At 47.2% G+C, this 19,225-nt stretch overlaps 1 long non-coding RNA gene across 1 annotated transcript in view; it reads right to left on the bottom strand.

Annotated features, from left to right (window-relative positions):
* LOC117795754 overlaps nucleotides 1-5,951 on the bottom strand; it is a 49,247-nt gene extending 43,296 nt beyond the window's left edge. The window contains exon 1 of the long non-coding RNA XR_004619882.1: nucleotides 5,832-5,951. This is a non-coding gene — a long non-coding RNA (uncharacterized LOC117795754). The remainder of the gene's footprint in view (nucleotides 1-5,831) is intronic.
* Between the last annotated feature and the right edge of the window lie 13,274 nt (nucleotides 5,952-19,225).

Here is a 19,225-nt window from a genome sequence, read left to right as displayed (position 1 = left end):
GGGATAGACTGGTGATGGGTAGTAAGGAGGGCACGTATTGCATGGTGCACTGGGTGTTATACGCAACTAATGAAGCATCAAACTTTACATCGGAATCTGGGGATGTACTGTATGGTGATTAACATAATATAATAAAATAAAATTAAAAAAAAAAAGATCTTTCTAGGTTGAACCAAAATCTGCTTTCTTATGACTTCCAACCACTGGTCTTAATTATATACCCTGGAGCTCTACAAAATAGATCAAAGTCTTCTTCCAAATGATAGCACTTGAAATATTTAACATCAAAATACTGTTATTATTCTTCTTATTTATTGAGCAATTACTGCTTGCTAGCGCATGCTCATTGCTTTTAATTCTCATTGCACGCTGAGAAGGTGATAGACTCATTTTACAAATAAGGATCCTGAGACCAAGACCGTGTGGGATGGAGCTGAGAGTGAAGAGTGAAGGGAGACAGGTCATGAACTAGGAGCTGGATCCTCATTTGTCAGTACCTTCCAGCAAGAAATTCCTAGGAACCAAGATTCTGAACCTGGCCTTCCACATTATCCTGAAGTTCTGTATGTCACGATGGGAGGATGGGACACACTTCACCGTGTGTTGGCTTGATTTATTACTTCGAATGTCTCACCACATAGGCCTGTGGTAGGTGGGCCTCCATATGTGCTCCTGCTCTGAGCTGGGCAAACGTTAGGGGCCAGCCTGGTGGGAATTCCAGGAGACACCCTGTCTTGGTGAATAGCAACTAAACATTCTCTTCTATCTCAACCCCTTACTGTTTACCCTTCAGAGTTCTATTGCCTCAGGGTTCCTACAAGGGCAGGGGAGGTGGGACTTTGCCTTTTATGCACATTTCTTTCCCACTCCCACCAACTTCTGCCCCTCCACTCTTGGATGCCCTAAGCCAGTGTGGTTGAACTCCCAGGTCAACATGTGGGGAGCACATCAGTTTTCTACCACTCTATAATAAAGCACCCCAAAACATACTGGCATAAAACAACCACTATATTATCCTGACAGTTTATATGGGCAGCCATTTGGGCACCGTCAGGATAGATCACTCTATTCCAGAATGTCTGATACCTCAGAGAAGAAGCCTTGATGGGGTGGTGCAACCATCAGGGGCTGGAATCATCAGGAAGTACTGTCACTCACACATCTGATGGTTGATATCAGCTGTCAGCGGGAACCTCAGCTGGCTGTCAGCCTACCCATGGTCTCTCTATGCAGTCTTTCCACATGGCTAGTTTGGGCTTTCTCATGGCATGGTGGCTGGATTTCAAGAGCCCAAAGACAGCAAGGTGGAAATGCATGCATTCTTGTGCTCTGACTTCCAAAGTCACGTGGCACTACCTCTGCCATACTTGGATGAGGCAGTCACAAAGGTCCTCCCAGGTTTAAAGGAGAGTCTGTGGACCCCACCACGCAATGGGGGGATTGTCATAGTATGTAACGAACACGTGAGGGGCACCTGAGTGGTACAGCCGGTTGAGCATCTGACTCTTGGTTCTGCTCAAGTCATGATTTCAGGGTCCTGGGATCAAGACCCATGGCTGGCTCTATACTCAGCAGAAAGTCTCTTGGGATGCGCTCTCCCTCTTCCTCTGTCCTTTCTGCTCATGCTCTCTCTCTCTCTCTTTCTCTCTCTCAAATAAATAAATAAATCTTTAAAAAGAAAAAAGAAAGAACATGTGGGATGGGAGATATTGCTGTGGCCATTTTTGGAAAGATCAATTAGCCACAGGGAGGAAAGGAAGGGGGAACAAAAGTCCTCTGTATTGGATACTCTGTACCAAGAGCCATTGGCCTTACCAGGTGGGGGTCCCTATTCTGATTCTGCAGATAAGAAGGCTAACACCCAGATAGGTTCAGGTACTTGTGCAAGGCCACATAGAAAGCGATGGTGTATACCAGGGGCTCTCAAACTTCAGCGAGTTCATTGTTGGACATCAACCACGGACATTTCAATTCAGTAAACCTGGGAAGGGACCCAAGAATTCACATCTCTAACAAGCTCCTTGATGGTGCTGCTGCTGCTGGTCTAGTGAGTGTCCTCTGAGAGCTACCGGCACACAGTTTTTTACTCCACCCCTGTGTAAACCCCATCGTACAGCAGGTTGTGGAGGGCAATGCTATGCCTCACCCAGGGCCAGAGAAACAGGGTAAGGAACGGTAAGCATCATGTCTTTAATTCTAAGAGAAAACTTCAAGTTTGCATCAAGGTAAGATTTTCTTTCTCCCTCACCAACTTCTTTCTCCCTCTCTCCTCTCACTCCTGGAAGTCTTTAGTAGAGCAGTATGAATGGACAGAGTTTCTCAGCAAAACAACATTCTCAGGGAGTGCTAGGAGAGGCCACCAATACTAACACAAGAAAGCTGTATCTAATTTGGAGATGCTTCACTCTGAAAATCCAAAGACATCCTCCTATATTGATACTGAAGGCTGGAAGTAAGAGGTGTGTCTGGAACCCAAAGGGCCTGACCCAGAGCCTCCCTCATGGAGTGGGACTTTATGAGGAGGCCAGAGATGTCCAAAGAGAGCAGAGGAACCTGGCAGGAGGAGAAGATGTGGTAGTGAGTAGTCTTAAGGGCTTCTTACCCTATATTTCTAGTTCTTGTACATCTAAGAATGCATTTTCCAGCCTGCCTGTGGTTGGGTGGGACCAGGTAGGTAGTTCTGGCCAATAAACCCAAGAAGAAGTGGAGTTGCTTCCATGCTGGAGCATTTAATTGCTACCGAGAGAGCTTTCAGAACTCTCTCTTCCCTCTGCTACCATGGCTGGTAATGTTCGTGACAGTGGCCGTTCTATCAGGCTAGCAGCAGAGATGGACCCATGATGCTGACCCACAATGGACGTGTGCAGTGAGTGAGCCAGAGACATTTGCTGAGATTTGAAGGGTTTTTGTTACTGCAGCAAGAACTAGCCTCTCCTAACTGATACAGGAGAAAAGACAGAGAAGGAACATCCAAGCATCTCTCCAGGGAGCATTACTATAGGCCCAAATGAGACCGATTGGAAGAAATAAATATTTTTACCATCCTCTGGCTGTTGTAAAATTTGGACCTTATGGTAGATTCTTCTGTGTCTCTTCCAGATTTTGCAAGGTAATCAAAGGGAATTGGGGCTATGTGGTCTCTGTCATTCCCCCCCGCCTGCCAAAACACAACTTTGATTTAATCTGTTCCAGCAAGAGCTGTTCCATCTCACACAGATCTTGTCTGAAGGGTAACTTGGATACTGGCCTACAGCCAGACTCAAGACTCAGATTCTGAGCCTCCCTCCCCTCACTTACCCTGGGCTCTAGGTCTGCTCGGCAGCATCATCTGTCTTCTACAGGTTGGCAAAGATGCCAAGGCTTTGTCCCCCTCCACCTGCTCCCCCAGTATCCTTTGGAAGATGCCCGGGGCTGCCAGCCAGCTTGCGCGTCATTCCTCAAAGTGTGCCCTGCCCGGCAGGATGAAGGGAAAGCTTTGTGCTGCTAGGTTCCCACCTCCCGGCACCCCACCAATGATCAAGGGGCCGGGTGCAGACCATCATCTCGCCTGATGGAAACAGAGGGCCTGAGTCCAGGCAGAAGCAGCTGAGACCCAAGCCTTGGGGGTGGGGGGCTGGTGCTAGCCTAAGCCCCTCCCCCACCGCCATCTGTTTCTCAAGGTTTTTCCTGCTATCTGATTTTTAAAAATAAGTTCAAGAGAAAAAACAAAGCAAATTAGTGAAAAACAACATGAGAGGCTGAAAAGATTTATATTTAGAATCTGATTTTTAAAAATATATTTTCACCATCTTCTGCTCTATGGTCCTATGTTTTTCATCAAACTTTGAAAAAGAAAACCAAAACAATTTTGGCATGCCCTTCGTGCATTTGGGGTCACTCTAGGAGTCTCCGTTTTGTCCCTCCATGCCTTCCTAACTTCACCCCAAAACCCACCCCAGGCTCCATACAGAACTGAAACTTCCTATATGGACGGTAGGCTTTTTCTTTTCTTTTTTCTTTTCTTTTCTTTTCTTTTCTTTTCTTTTCTTTTCTTTTCTTTTCTTTTCTTTTCTCTTTTCTTTTCTTTTCTTTTCTTTTCTTTTCTTTTCTTTTCTTTTTTGGAGCCACCCACTATCTTTGCNTTCTTTTCTTTTCTTTTCTTTTCTTTTCTTTTCTTTTTTTCTTTTCTCTTTTCTTTTCTTTTCTTTTTTGGAGCCACCCACTATCTTTGCGCATACTCCCTATATTTGGGTTATTTCCCCCTTCACGGCCTGCATTTCCCCAAGATAGGAGACCAACAACTGCTTTTCCATCCTTCCATGCGACAAGGTCATGGTCATGTGACTTGGGCTCAGCCAATCAGAAACACCTTCGTGGGATATGGATTCAGGAATCAAACGGAGACACCAAACTGCCAGGGGCAGAGGCTGTATGCAGAGGGGTCCTGGGCTCTGCCTGGCATTGTCCTAGGAGTGACCAGATTGATGGACTAATTCCCTCAGTCAAAAAAAAAAAAAGATTAATTGAGCACCTGCTATATTTCAGGCAGGCCGTGAAAGAACCCTGCCCTCGTGGGGTTTACAGCACATTCGAGGAGATCGACTTTAACCAGGAATCACACAAACTAATGTCATGTTGCAGTTGCAACAAGTGCTCCAAAGAAGAAAACAACAGAGTAAACAGGTGCTTTAAGCTTGGGATCGCTGATCCCATGGGGAGGCAACAAAGGCTTACTGAGGAAGTGACCCTTGCAGAAACAATGCTACATGGTCCTAAGAAGGTTACATTTCCCAGCCTTTCTTGCATCGAGGTGGACCCACGTGACTAGGTCTTGGCCAATGGAATAAAGGCAGAAATGAGGTAAGCCAAATATTTATGCAATCTCCTATATTTTCACTTTTCCATCTCCAAGATGGCAGAGGCAGACGATGGATCCCCTAGTGGCTGCTTCGAGGAGTCACCTGGAGAGCTGAGAGACCGGACTTTAGTGGTAGCAGGCAGGGGTGCCTGGGTGGCTCAGTTGGTTAAGCGGCTGCCTTCAGCTCAGCTCATGATCCCAGGGTGCCAGGATCAAGCCCCACATCGGGCTCCCTGCCCAGCTCCAGCTCCCTCTGCCCCTCCATCGGTACTCTCACTTTCTCAAATAAACAAGTTAAAAATAATAATAATGGTAGTAGGAAACAGACCTTTGTTTCTTAGGCCATCGAGTTTCCAAAGGCTATTTGTTACTACAATTTAGCCTGTCCTACTCTAAGTAATACACAGTTGGGCAGAGAGGTAAAGAATGAATTGGGGTTAAATATATAAAGAGAAAGGAGATGAAAACATTCTAGCCAGATAGAACAGCCTTAGGCAAAGGCTTTTGGTGGGAGGGAGACAGCAAGAAGGAGGAACTGGGAAAGGCCAACGAGGGTGGGTGGAGGGAGAGACAGTGGGGTTCCAGATAAGGCCCTGGAGGTTGGCAGAGGGATGAGCCATCGGCCAAGTGAAAGAGTTATGTCTGCAAGAGTCGTGCGTGCTTACATTCCCACTGCCCAGATCCTCTGGCTGGGGTCCTGTCCGTTTGTTTTCAAGCCAGAGACCCTGGAGTTCTTCACTGTTAGCCTTCCTCACTCCCAGATGCTGATGGCCTTGAGCAGAAGCTGTACTTTTCCATTCTACAGTAAGCTGCCCACATCAAAGCCCAAAAAGCCACAGGCATTTGGGGAGTCGTGGGTCAGATATTTAATTATTCTAATCTAGAAGTCTCTTCTCCCCACACTGCCAAGAACACAAAGTTCCTTTTTGAAAAAATAGGGGAGTTCATTGGAAGGCTTGAATCTCATCCTTGATCACAAAGCTCTCAGACTCACCTCAAGACCTCCAAAGCTGGAGAACACACAGAAACCTCTCCTCACCCACGGGAATGGACCATGCAGGGGGCCTCCCACATTTGCAGGCAAAGGATGCAGACGGTGGTGTTCATGGTTTTATTTATTTTTAAGAAAAGCCACCTTTAAAATAGAGAGATGAGAGCGGACGTATATTTCGAAACAACAACTTTTGTTGATCTGATTAGATCAACAAAAAATAAAAATATTGCCTCATCTACAAAGCTTAGGATTTTTTTTCCCTTTTGCTCTTTTTTTTTATCTTTGAGAAAGATAATGAAAGAGGAAGCTTGAAGCCCCATTTCTATTGATGTTCGAACACACAACTGCTGGATTTAAGAACCAGAGGAGATCAAAGGGAATGGGTCCCATTTCGATAAAATTATAGCAGCTCTGGCAGAGGGTGTGGGGCTCATTTAGGAACTCGGGCGGCAAGGAGTTATAAACCCACCTTCATGTGAGCCAAGGACAGACGGAAAAATGCCTGGGATTCCAGGGGACTAGTCAGGAGTGTGGCTAATAACATCATAGCCGCTGCCCACACCTTCGGCTGATGCTGATGCCTTTCCCCCAGCAGCACCTTCAAGCTCCCAACACCCATCCCGCCGAAGGAGACATGGAGGGTGCTGACTCTAGCCTAGTTCCAAAGGAGGCTTGTCCCGTTCCGAAAATGTAACTGGCCTCAGGTCGTTAACAACTGTTCTTACTGGATCTGGGGTGAGAGACCGAGAGAAACAAAGAGTTGGAAATACAGTGGCAGGTGAGGAACCCAAAACATTTCATATCAGCCTTGACTAAATTGCTTAGATTTATTTTCCCTGCACCCACCAGTCCAGGTAGGAGCTCCTTACCCGACCCCTGATTATCCAGTGATGAGGTTGTTGGACAGGTGTGGCAAAGCAGGTGGAAGTTTGGGGAAAAAACCCACCTGGGTGGTCCTCCTCAACACAGTCAATGGCCACATTTGCTGCCTGGTGCTGATGTTAAGAACTGATGATCTGGGGGTGCCTGGGTGGCTCAGTCGTTAAGTGTCTGCCTTTGGCTCAGGGCGTGATCCCGGGGTCCTGGGATCGAGCCCCGCATCGGGCTCCTCCTCTGGGAGCCTGCTTCTTCCTCTCCCAACACCCCCTGCTTGTGTCCCCTCTCTCGCTGGCTGTCTCTGTCTCTGTCAAATAAATAAATAAAATCTTTAAAAAAAAAAAAAAGAACTGATGATCTGGTTATTGTAATAGTCCCGCCCGGTGACAGATGGTAGCTACGCTTGCGGTGAGCGAGTTGTCTGGTCGTTATGTTGCACATCTGAAACTAATGTAACATTGTATATCAACTGTATTTCATTTTTAAAAAAATTAAGGAAGCCTGGTGGGCTCAGTCAGCTAAGTGTCTGTCTTCGGCCCAGGTCATGATCCCAGGGTCCTGGGATTGAGTCCAGCATCCGGCTCCTTGCTCAGTGGGGAGCCTGTTTCTCCCCCTGCCTGCCGCTCCCCCTGCTTGTGCTCTCTCTCTCTCTCTCTGATAAATAAATAAAATTTTAAAAAAATATAAATAAAGAATTGAAGGAAATCATAGGGAAAGAACTAAACAATAGTATGAAAATTACGTCTCTCCAAGTAGAAACAAAAAAGCACCCCTGCTTGTTTGTATTAAATAGTAACATGGACATTTCAGGGTGCTGTCCTAATCCTTCACTCCTAAATCCCTGCCAATTTAAAGAGCAGGAAGTTAAAAAGCCTTGATAAGCATTTTCATCCTAATAAGTGATTGCAAATGAAAATAAACACTCATAGATACAACTTTTGACAATCAGTTGAAGTGGGATTCCACGCATACCAAATGATTTTAGTCTTGGCTTAATTCAAATGTAACCAGGAAGGTGAACTAATTTCGAAAAGACTATAGAATTATATTTTAAAACCTACTTTATCCCTGTTTCTCCAGTGCCCCTTTAATGGAAGTAACAATAATATTATTAATAGCTAGAACTTGCTTAGAGACTAGTAAGTCAGGCACCGTATTACAAACTTTCTATACAATGTGCCATTTAAGTCCTTCCAACCTTGGGAAAAAAATAGCCATCTCACCCTTGGTTGGGTGAGACCTAGGTTGGTCTACCCACAGCTGAATGCAACAGTGATGAAAGCAGCATTTCTAAGGTAACAGGAAGTAATCGCCCAAATTTTAAACAAACAAACAAAAAAAACAACACAACTGTTATTCTTCCAGTGAGTACTTGTTTTTTGCGTCTTGGAAAAGCATTCCTAGAAAAACATTTTGTTATTTAGTGCACTCTATTAAAAACAGTAACATAGTTACCCTACATCGTGTTCTCCCTCAGTGATAGGCACTGACTGAGCTGAACATTTTACACACACCAGCTCCTCNATTTAGTGCACTCTATTAAAAACAGTAACATAGTTACCCTACATCGTGTTCTCCCTCAGTGATAGGCACTGAGCTGAACATTTTACACACACCAGCTCCTACAAACCTCACAAACAGCCCCATGAGGGACATACTTCTGTCCCATCTTTCAAACGAGGAAACTGAGAATCAGAGATATGAAATAATTTGTGGAGTACACGCAGCATCTAAGTGGTAGAGCTGGGATTGGAACCCACAACGTTCCAGGTCGCATTCCGTGTTCGACGCTGTGTTTCCTCTTTACTAGGACCACAGCTATGACTCCCATGGTGACTCACTTCTACCCCAGTCTGGTCCTCCTCCAGCCCCAGTCTTCTTCACAGCACCAGCATCCAAGCATCCCACCCAGAGACCCAAGAGTTTTTCTTATCTCCTTGGCATGTTGTCCTACACACCTTTAATCTGTCACCAAACCCTGGCTTCTCATTCCATTACCTCTGCAATGAGCGTCCCCCTCTCCACTCCCTCCCCAGTACTTACATTTGGATCTTGTAATAACAGGCTACAAGAATGTAAAGACACAGCATTTGTCAATGAAAACCACTTGAAGCATAGCCAGAGGACGGCCACAAGCTGAAAATCCCCCATTACGGGCAGGAGGAAGAAAAAAAAAAACACCTAATAACTCTATTTTGAAAATGTTAAATCCCGCCCCCGCCCCCATGGCAACAGGCTCCTACATCTCTCTGGCAATGAAAATTGATACACCTGTTTTGGAAAATAATTTGGTTGTGGATATCAAGAACGATGAAAATATTTGTCTTCTTTGTTCCAGGAATCCTCACTCCCAGAAATTTACTTTTGGGAAATAATTCAAAATAAGAAGAAGGAGGAGGAGGGGGAGGAGGAGGGGGAAGGGGAGGGGGAAGGGGAGGGGGAAGGGGAGACAAAGAAGGAGAAGGAGAAGAAGGAGAAAAGAGCTGGTTGTATACAGATGTTTATGACCTCTTTGTAAAAACAAGAATCTAAAGGCAAAAGAAATGCCGGATGATTGTGGAAGAGTGAAGTAAGTTTCGGTGTCATTAACTCAGTGTATATTAAGAGAGGCAAAAATAATAAATATGGTCACTAGGTAGAACCTTGGAAAAATATACAGGAAATAATGAAATATTTATGCTCCGCAATTATGACTATGTAAAAACATATATTTTTATAGATAAAAAGTGGAGAAATGTAAATATTGCATACGATTGATTTGTGGGTTTATGGACATGGCTTCTTTGATGTCTTGAAGGTTGGATGAAAATATATTTGAGCCCTTTCGATGCATCCTAATGAAGGCATTGCCTGTGGCTGTGAGTGGGTGACCCCAACTCCAGACCTGTGGAGGGAGGGGCTTCCTGCTGATTTGCAGGATGGCACATAAGGGAGTCTCCTGGCTCCCTAGTCAGGGACGTGACCACCCTAAGTCAGCGACGGCTGGCAGAACCCTCAGAGGCCTCCCCATCCTGGAGACAGAATCAATTCCTTGTCCCTTTTTTGCAGGCAGCCCGAGGTCCTGGTCACTGAGAGCTAAGGCTAGAGTTTGTCCAAGGTCCAAACAGCAAGTCCAGGCTCGCAGCCAAGGAGAGGAACACAGGTCAGGATCCTGGTGAGGGCAGGCAAAGAATTCAAGAGATTTCTCCCAACGATGGGTTTCAGACCTCGGAGAGCATTGAGCCTGCCCTCACTGGCCTGCTTTGTGCCTGATCAAGGTGCAACTCCAATCTTGGGGTCCAGCCAGTCTAACCCTCAGCTGAGCCCACTCAGCTACCCACATGGCATGGCTCCTTCCTTCTCTTTTGCACGCTCCCTTCCTTTCATTCTGCTCTTTTCCCCTGCCGTGGCCCCAAGCCTGTCATTGCCACCCAAGGGCACAGTTTGAACCCTCAGGGGGACCCAACAACTCACCCATGGTTGACTCACTAGGATGGGCCCCTGCAGATGGGGTGTTGGAGTTGTCGGTCTTGTCCCTACTGACCAATTCCAGGTGTGGGCGAGCCTCCCCACGGGGCCGTCCTGTGAGTAAACACCACGTCTTTGCAAACAGGTGCCCAACAATGCCTTGCATCTGGCTGCACACAGAAGGGACGGAGAACCGGGGCTTTGATCAAAACACAGCACACGGGGAGCCAGCAGGAGCTCCGCTGCCCTCTCTACCATCTTGGACTTCTCTCCCAAGCAGCTGCCTTCGGATTTTTAAACAGCATTGTTCAGGGAACAGGGGGTTTTGCCAAGGCTGGCACTGGACTCAAAGGAGTTTGAAACTGGGTGGCTCAGAATCACAATGACGGCTCCTTTGCCTTTCCTCTCTTGGCAGGTGTCCTTGCGTCCACGAGAAGACGGACAAATCCCACCTACAGAGAAACTCACCGAGGAGAGGCCAGTTAATTAGCAAGAAGATATTCTTAGACACAACAGTTCCTTAAGAAATGCACTCATGACTTTCAAGCCCAAAGGTAAATCTAATTAGGCTAATCCAGGATAGACTAGTAAGACTCTGCTCGAGAAGAACAGAAATATTCTGTGTTTTTGCCCATCACTTGGACGTCAATAGACTCACCCAAGTTCCCCAGGGCTTTAGATACCGAGAAGCAGTTTTAAACATGGTGCTTGCACTCTTCAATTTCGCAGTAATCTGTTGTTATTGCCATCGTGGCTGCTGATTGCAAGCAGGGTGGCTCAACCCGGGCCCTGACATTTGCAGTAGCTCATTCTCCATGGCGGGGACCGTCCTGTGCATCATAGGGTGGCAAGAAGCCTCCCTGGCCTCAACCCACTCGCTAGAAGACAGCAGCAGCCCCACCTCAGCTGCAATAACCAGACACTGCCCAACGTCCACTGGGGGGCCAACCGCCTGCCCGCTGCCTGGGAACCGCCGATTTAGGGAGGACAGATGGAGCAGGGGGGCGTTTGCTCATTGGAAGTAAAATTCAAGCCAGCTCCTGCATAAATGTTCACTTCGTCATAAAGGGGCATCTCTGTGGACAAGACAGTGCTGTGCTTTCTGTTGGAACTTGAATAGAAAGATACAGTTTCTGGTGCTAAGCTATCTAGAAAGGAGAATATGCTAGAACAGATGGGCTGGTACTGTCGGTCACATGGCACATTTGCAACGTCCCTGCACACAGAACGGCCCTTGAGTGGACAGTGCAGGTGTTCTCACAAACTTACACAGCAGATAAAGTAAGGGGAATTTTTCTTTTAAGAAAAAGAAAAAATCGGGATGCCTGGGGGGCTCAGTGGGTTGAGCATCTGCCTTTGGCTCAGGTCGTGATCCCAGGGTCTTGGGATCAAGTCCTGCATTGGGTTCCTTGCTCAGCACGGAGCCTGCTTCTCCCTCTCCCTCTGCCTCTCTCCCCTGCTCATTCTCTCTCTCTCTCTCTGGAAAATAAATAAATTTTAAAAAAAAGAAAAAAAATCATCTTGTGGTGTCTTATAATGATTCCCCTTAGAACATTTCCAGTTGTGTTTGGTGTTATTAGCTTGACAGGCTGTCTGGGCTGCGGAGAAGCTTACGAGCTTAGTCACAAATGAGGGATGCCTGGGTGGCTGCATTGGTTAAGTGTCCGCCTTCGGCTCAGGTCATGATCCCAGGGTCTTAGGATGGAGCCCTGCGTCGGACTCCCTGCTCGGCAGGGAGCCTGCTTCTCCCTCTGCTTGCTGCTTCCCCTGCTTGTGCGCTCTCTCTCTGTGTCAAATAAATAAATAAAATCTTTAAAAAAGAGAGAGAGAGATTAGTCACAAATGAAGACAGCATTTCTGAAATTCTTATGTGTGTCAATTTTGTGTAAAGTGATGGCTGTTTTCATTGCCGGACCTGTGGCTTTATCAGCTATACCTATTAACAAAAGCGCGGTTCACACACACGCACACACAAAAGATCTGAATTCCTCTCCCCCAGAGAATCTGGAGTATGGACTGCAAGCTTGTATTTATCATTCCTGCAGGTGATATCCTGTGTATTTAACAAATATATATAATGATCACTGTGGACCAGGTGCTGCCCTAAGTGGTTCATAAATATTAATTCATCCTGTACTCCTAACAATTCTATGAAGCAAATACTATCCTGGTCCCCATTTCGTAAGTGGGAACACAGATGCACAGAGAAGTTCAGCCATGTGCGCAAGGACAGACAGCTGGTAGGGGCGGAGCCACAGTGTCACGTTACTTTGGGGAATTTTTAAGAAGCAGATGCAAAGCTGGAATTGGGCGTCTTGTCCCATTTCTGTCACTTTCGATTTGCCCTTACGTAGATGGCGTAGCTTTGCCGGGCCCAGTTTCCCCAGCTATAAAGGGCTGGAGTGAGAGAGCATTTCCCGAATTGTGGTATCATTACTGGTGGAATAAGAGATTATCTGCGGGTAATATAGGGATAGAGATTGTTTTCATAGTTATGTATTTTCATGGACATTAAATATACATATATTCTCTTTCCTTTTCTTTTCATCTCCACATATATGCACAAAATGTCCCAAACCTGTGATCACAAGGATCTTGGTGCTCGGGATGAGACCACAGTGGGTGGTAACATCGTAGTTTGGAACCCAGGTTCAGGAAACAGAAGCAGAAAGCTGACAAGGTAGGCGCTTGAGAGCAACAGGTCCCCACCCTGCCAACGTCAACATGGTTGGGTGAGGATGACTCCATTCGCCCACACGTAGGTCAATTTCTGACCCTGGCCTGGCCATGCTGATTGCCCTGGAGATGAGCGAGTGGTCCAAGAACGCTAGTGAGGCCTCCTGGGGCTTTTGCTGGCACAACGGGGTACATCAGGCATAGCCTGGAGCATCTTGTCACCACTTAGAAGTGATAGAGAAAGGCCAGAGACACCAGGGCCGGGAGAGGAAGACAGAGGGCCCCCAGGGCACCATCTGAGCCTCAGAGCCAGCTGGGTAGATGCCAGACCTACCCTTGGACCTTTTCTTTATGTAAGACACACATCTTTTTCTAGTTTGACTTGGGTTTCTGTTCCTTGCAGAGTCTCGATGATGACAGGTAGGAAGGTGGTTTGGGAACTTGGGGACCAGCCGCTGTTTCCTAGTACCAGTGGCTACTGCATCATCGAAAAAGCCATAGCAAATTTGGTGGGGAGTCACATCCACTCCTCTGCTGGAAATGACAGCTGTGGGCCTCCCTAGGTGTCAGGTAGCATGCGGGAGAGAAGAGAAGCAAACTTCAGGATTGACCTCCCCGAGCCTCAGTTCCCCATCTGTCAAATGGGAATCATACCATCTCCTGGGTAGGGTCATTCCAGGGCTAAACAGCACGCCATAGGCAACCTGTCTAATGAAGTGTCCTGACCCAGCACGTGGTTGTGATCACCAAATTGTGCCAACGTTTTATAGAAATGATTGTGCTGAATGTGATCCTCACAGCAATCCCACACTTTAAAACCATCAACACCTATTTCACTCCAGACACCGGGAGGCGGAGAGTTGAGGTGACTTTCCACTGTCCTTCAAGCCAGGTCCGACTCACCCAACCCAAGTCCCACGTGCCTTGAAGTGACATTCCAAGGTCCCGAGCATGATCCAAAGGAACCAATCATCAGAGGCAAAGGGGCGTGAAGACCACCGGCGGTGGCGAGAAGAACTTAGACTAGATAGCAAAGCAAATTCCCCTAAGAGCTCTTCTTGCATCCTGCCCACCTTGGAAAGTTCCTTGGAAAATCCTGGGGCTAAGGCTTGGAGGAAAATCAGCCTCATGGAACAAAGGTATAGAATAATCCAGCAAAGCACCCAGTCCCGATGCATCAAGAGGAGATGACATTAATACACGACCACGGATCCCAGATGTTGTTATGGTTGGATTACATGGACTTGGAAAGTTCCGGCTTGAGATGCCTGAATGATAACAATAGAAAACAGATCAAAAGCCCAGAGAAAGAAATGAGGAGAAATAAAAAACAGAAGGAACTGCAGGGGAAGATGAAAGCGGAGAATTTCAATTTGACACCAAAGCGGAGCCAGTGTTTAAGGTTTGGCTGGCAGTTGACCCATATCCAGAAGAGATTTTTGCAGTGTTATTGGAGGTATGAAATTACAATCTTTGAGTGGTTTTCTAGACTTCTGGGACCCCAGGGTCAAAAGAGTTCCCCGACGGCCTCCTAAGCTCACCCCCGTCTTTAAATAATCTCGGAGGCGATCAGTGTTTGAATCCACACAGACCCTGTCAGGACGAGCTCCTCCGTAAAGACCGGGGGGTCCAGCAAGGTAGAAGACGGATAGAAGACACAGTCCCTCTGGCCAGGCTCGTAAGTCTCCTCGCACCATGGATCAGAACACTCTCAGCCTCTCAGTTCAGATAACAGAGAACCCAATTCACACGGACTTTAGCCAAAGAGGAAATGTATCGACTCCGATAACTGAAAAGTTGGAAGATGCCCCAGCTTTAGTGGGGTTTGATGCAGGAGTTTCAAAGATATGACCAGGAGTCAGTCTCTCTGTGCCACTCCATATTTGCTTTATCCTCAAACTTCATGTAGAGACACGATGGCAAATTTCAAGTGTGTATTCTCCCAGGTTTGAGCCCAACAAACCTCTTTCCCAGAAAGTCCCAGCAAAAGACTCATCAAGCCCCACTGACCCTAATCAGGCCGTAAGCCCCTCCCCGGAGCAAGAGGATTGTGATGCCCTGAGTCACATGCCTGTACTTAGAACAGGTAGCAAAGTCAACTCTACCCCTAGATTGAGAACCGAGATGAGTGTTTCTCCTGAAAAAGTGGGGTCCCATCATTAGGTCAAGGTAAAAGAATGCTGAAAATCAAAACAAGTGATGTCCACTATTCCACATCCCAGCCCTGTCCCCTGGATAGGACTCCCCTTTTCCATTTTCTCCTGTCATGACAGAATAGGAAATAACAGCATTATTACCTGGTGCAAAATATCCATGTCATAGAGCATCCGAGTAAGAACCATCTACGGACACCTGTCTTGACTCTGCAGTGTCCTAGGCCCCGGGGGACACAAAAGGAATCCAGGACCTAGTTCTTATCATGTAGAAACCCACACTCTAATAAGGCTTAGGAGAACACTGGCCTGAAGGGAGAAGTATTAATGTTAAATAAATTATTATTACACTTCTCATGAAACATCTTGGTTCTTCAGTTCGTTCTCTTGGAAAGAGACCTGCCCTGCCCCCCCCATTCCATACCCAAATTTTAACTAGTGACTTGACAGTTAACAACACACATTTTACATTCGGTTTTATATCTGAGACTCCCAATATCTCGAAGAGCTATTCTTACGTGACATTTTATGGATTAAAGAGAAAAGCTCAGAGAGGGTGGGTGACTTGCATGGGGACACAGAGCTCACAGGTGATGAGACTCAAACATCGAGCCTGCTCCCCCACCCCCACCCCAAGCCCCATGAATCTGCCAGAAAGATGTCACACACTTTGTTGCTCATGCTGGATACAAAGGAGGTCAGAGATGCAACAAGAGGTTGTCCCAAAACAGAAGAGCCAGGGGCCATGTAAGGCCCACATTGTTATCTTTGGTCCTGCGCTACTCAAGCCACATGTATGCAATTGCAAGCCTTCCCGCAACTGAATTCATTCGGTCAACAGCATTTGTTTGTGTTTTGTTTGTTTGGCCTGTTACTAGATGCCAGGCACAGGCTAAACCCTGGGATTATCGGGACAAAATGAGTCCCTGCCTTCCAGGAACACGCATTCTGGGAAGACAGGAGAGAGTGAGTATTGGCAAAGCCACGTGATGAATGCACAGCCAACTCGGGGAGCCAAGAGAAGAACACCTGCGAGGATTTTCAGGAAGAGGAGGCCCACGAGAGAACAGGTGGGATCGGTCAGGTGTCAGGGTTGGGAAGAAAGAATGTTGGCCTGGACCAGAAGCAGAGAGTGAGGAAGGGAGTCAGGGAGGCAAGGCTGGTGATTCTGGACAGACCAACAGGGTACCAAGGAGACTGAAGTGGCCCCAGACTTCAGTCCCCTCTGGCTTCTGGGCCATAGATGGACTGGCTGTGGGGAAGTCTGCAGACAGAGAGAACTGATGGAAAGCGGTGGAGCCATCCCGGGGCGGATGGAGGACTCTGGCGCTAAATTTACCAGTATGGTGGAGATGGCGGAGAGAGGCTCAGGTGGGACGGGGATTGGGGCACTAGGCGCGTGGCCGTGAGAGGTGCCAGAGGTGCAGTGGCAGAAGTGGACCGGTCCTGGCATCAGTATCGGGGCCTGGAGAGGGCTGTGGGGCACATGGGAGGAGGAAGCTGAGATAGCTGAGCTGTGTGGAGACTGCATTGTTTGGGGAATGCAGCAGAAGTCCCTGGGGTTGCAGGAGTTGGGGGGAGGGGTGCTTCAAGGCCACTATGGGCTGGAAAGAGAGACAGGACTCATCCCGGATGTCCCTGGACATGCTTTGCATCCAGGGGGGTCACAGCAGCTCTAGAATTGGACGTGTTACTTGGGAAGAGCTTATCAAATGAAAAACAGACCAAGTAGAAAGTCCCAGAAGACAACGCTTAAGGGGTACCAAGAAAACCAGGAGAGGTGAGTGTCCTGGGAACCAAGGGAAGGGAGAGCTTTTTAAGGAGAGATCAAGGCTCAAAGGTGCCTGGGAGATCTGCAGAGATAAGGGCAAACCGGTGCTGATGGGACCTCAGAACGAAGAAGTCCTTGGCCTCCGTGAGGGACGTGTCAGGGAAAGGTTAGGACCGACAGCCAGCGCTCAGTTGATGAAGAGGGAGGGGACGACATAGCAATGGTGGCTGGGGACAACTCTTTCAAGAAGCTTGGCAGGGAAGGGATGGAGAGAGAGGGGGCCATGGGATGGAGAGACAGTTTGGAGCCTGGGCGGTTAGGCCGTTGTTACTTTAAGTTGGTAAAAGCCTTGGGCACGTTTACATGATACCTTAGGCCCCTTGGCACTTGGCTGGGGATTGATTCGGAGCTCCCAGGGCGGGATGAGTGTCTTCCTCTGAGGCTGGATGAATTAGAAGAGGAGGAGAGGTCAAGATTGAGGTAAATGTGTTGGTGTGAAGGCAAGACTTTGAGAAAGGTCAGCCTGACAGCCTAGATTTTTTTCAAAGACTCAGGGGAAGGACTGTCCGTTGAAAGTGAGGGACCGGGTTGGGGAGGGGCAGGCTCAGCTTGAGGATGGTCGTAAAGATTCTGAGCAACACTGGAGGGGACGAGAAAGGCAGCCACGCAGTGGTGGGACCATTGAATATGAGGCTCTTAGGCCCTCCTGCCCCAGAGCAACCAGTTGTATGGTTTTCAGATCTTCTGATCTGGAATTCATGGCAAGGTCCATGGGGCTGGGCTGAAATATTTTACTCATATAGAAAGAGTTAGCTGAGCTGATGAAGACAGCAAAATAAAATTGAAGAGCAATTGTTTAACATCCTCAGGGGAACACACTTTTCAAGGATGTTGGTGGCATCCATTGACTGCCCAAGTGACAGAAAGATGAAAAAGGCCTTATCGGTTCATGGAAGTAGGTCCATACAATTCTTCCTTGACCACACCTCTTAACCTGGATCGTTTTACTCAAAGTCCTCAAAAGGTAAACCTTCCGGAATGAACCCTGACTTCTATTTTTCAATAATTCAGACTGGGCAATGGGAATGAGTAAAAACACATATTTTAAAATCTAATGCAGGGGCACCTGGGTGGCTCAGTCGATTAAGCATCTGCCTTCAGCTCAGATCATAATCTCGGGGTCCTGGGATCGAGCCCCGGGTCAGGATCTCGGCTCAACAGGACAGTTGGCTTCTCCCTCTGCCCCTCCCCCCACTCGCGCTTTCTCTCTCTCTCTCTCAAATAATTAAATAAAATCTTTTTTTAAAAATGAAAAAAATAATATCTAATGGAATTTTCTGTGAAAAAAAAATGGCTGCTGAGAAACAAACACCAGTTTGTGGGAGAGCCAGGTGAGGTATACAAGCGGCACTTTGGGTATGTGCCTTCACCGTGGGGCCAACAGTCAGTGTTCCTGTCTCTGTCCCTCTAAACCCAAAACGGATCCCCGGAGGATGGAGCAGGAGAGGGAACGGTTAGCCCATGGTCCCTTGTCCCAGCTTTGAGGAATAGAATATTCTTTAAGGGGAGTGGGCCGGAGGGGAAGGATGGTCCCCTGAGAGGGACCACCGTCTAGCAGCAGGTGCCTTGTTGGTGACCGTAACAAGAGCTAACATGTATCGAGGGACCCTCTGGTCTGACATTGTGTTTAGGACTTTACATGGGCTTTCTCAGGTGACCCAAACAACAGCGTGCGACGTAGTTACCAAAAATGTCCCCTCCATTTTGGAGATGAGGACGCTGAGACCCTTCAAGGGGAGGTAATTCACTTGGGGCAGAGCCAGGACTGGAAGCACAGATTTGCCTGATGCAAGGCCTGTGCTTTGAACCATGGTGCTTTACTGCCCTATATATGGTCCATCCTACAGAAAAGATGATTCCAAGCAAACACTTTATTGCCATAAAGAAATTAGCCCATTTGCATCTATGAACAAATGCTTTTTCTGCATTTCTGATCACCTATATATGTGTCTGTTCTTTAGAACACCCTCGTGGAGTTCCCTCATTAATTAATGAGTCAAGTAAAATCTTTGATATGTCTGTTTTATATTTGCTTAACTGTTACAATTTTACCTTTTTGAAAATTATCCTTTAACAGTTGGCGTGGAAAGGGGCCCCTGGGTGCCTCAGTCGGATAGGTGTCTGACTCTTTGGCTCAGGTCGTGATCTCAGGGTCATGGGATCAAGCCCTGTGTTGGGCCCCACACTGGGTGTGGAGCCTGCTTAAGACCCTCTCTCTCCCTCTCCCTCTGCCCCCACCCTGCTTGCACTCTCTGTTTCTTTAAAAAACAAACAAACAAAAAAAACAAGAACAGTTGGCATGGAAAAATGTTTATGCTACAGACCAAGGATAGGCAAATTACAAATTGTGAGCCAAATCTGGCCTTCTGCTTATTTTTGTAAATAAAGTTTTATTGGAACACAGACACACC

Source organism: Ailuropoda melanoleuca, chromosome 13, assembly GCF_002007445.2.
Source record: "Ailuropoda melanoleuca isolate Jingjing chromosome 13, ASM200744v2, whole genome shotgun sequence".
Classification (NCBI taxonomy): domain Eukaryota; kingdom Metazoa; phylum Chordata; class Mammalia; order Carnivora; family Ursidae; genus Ailuropoda; species Ailuropoda melanoleuca.
The sequence above is the reverse complement of the archived record's forward strand: the minus strand, read 5'-3'. Positions and strand labels throughout refer to the sequence as shown.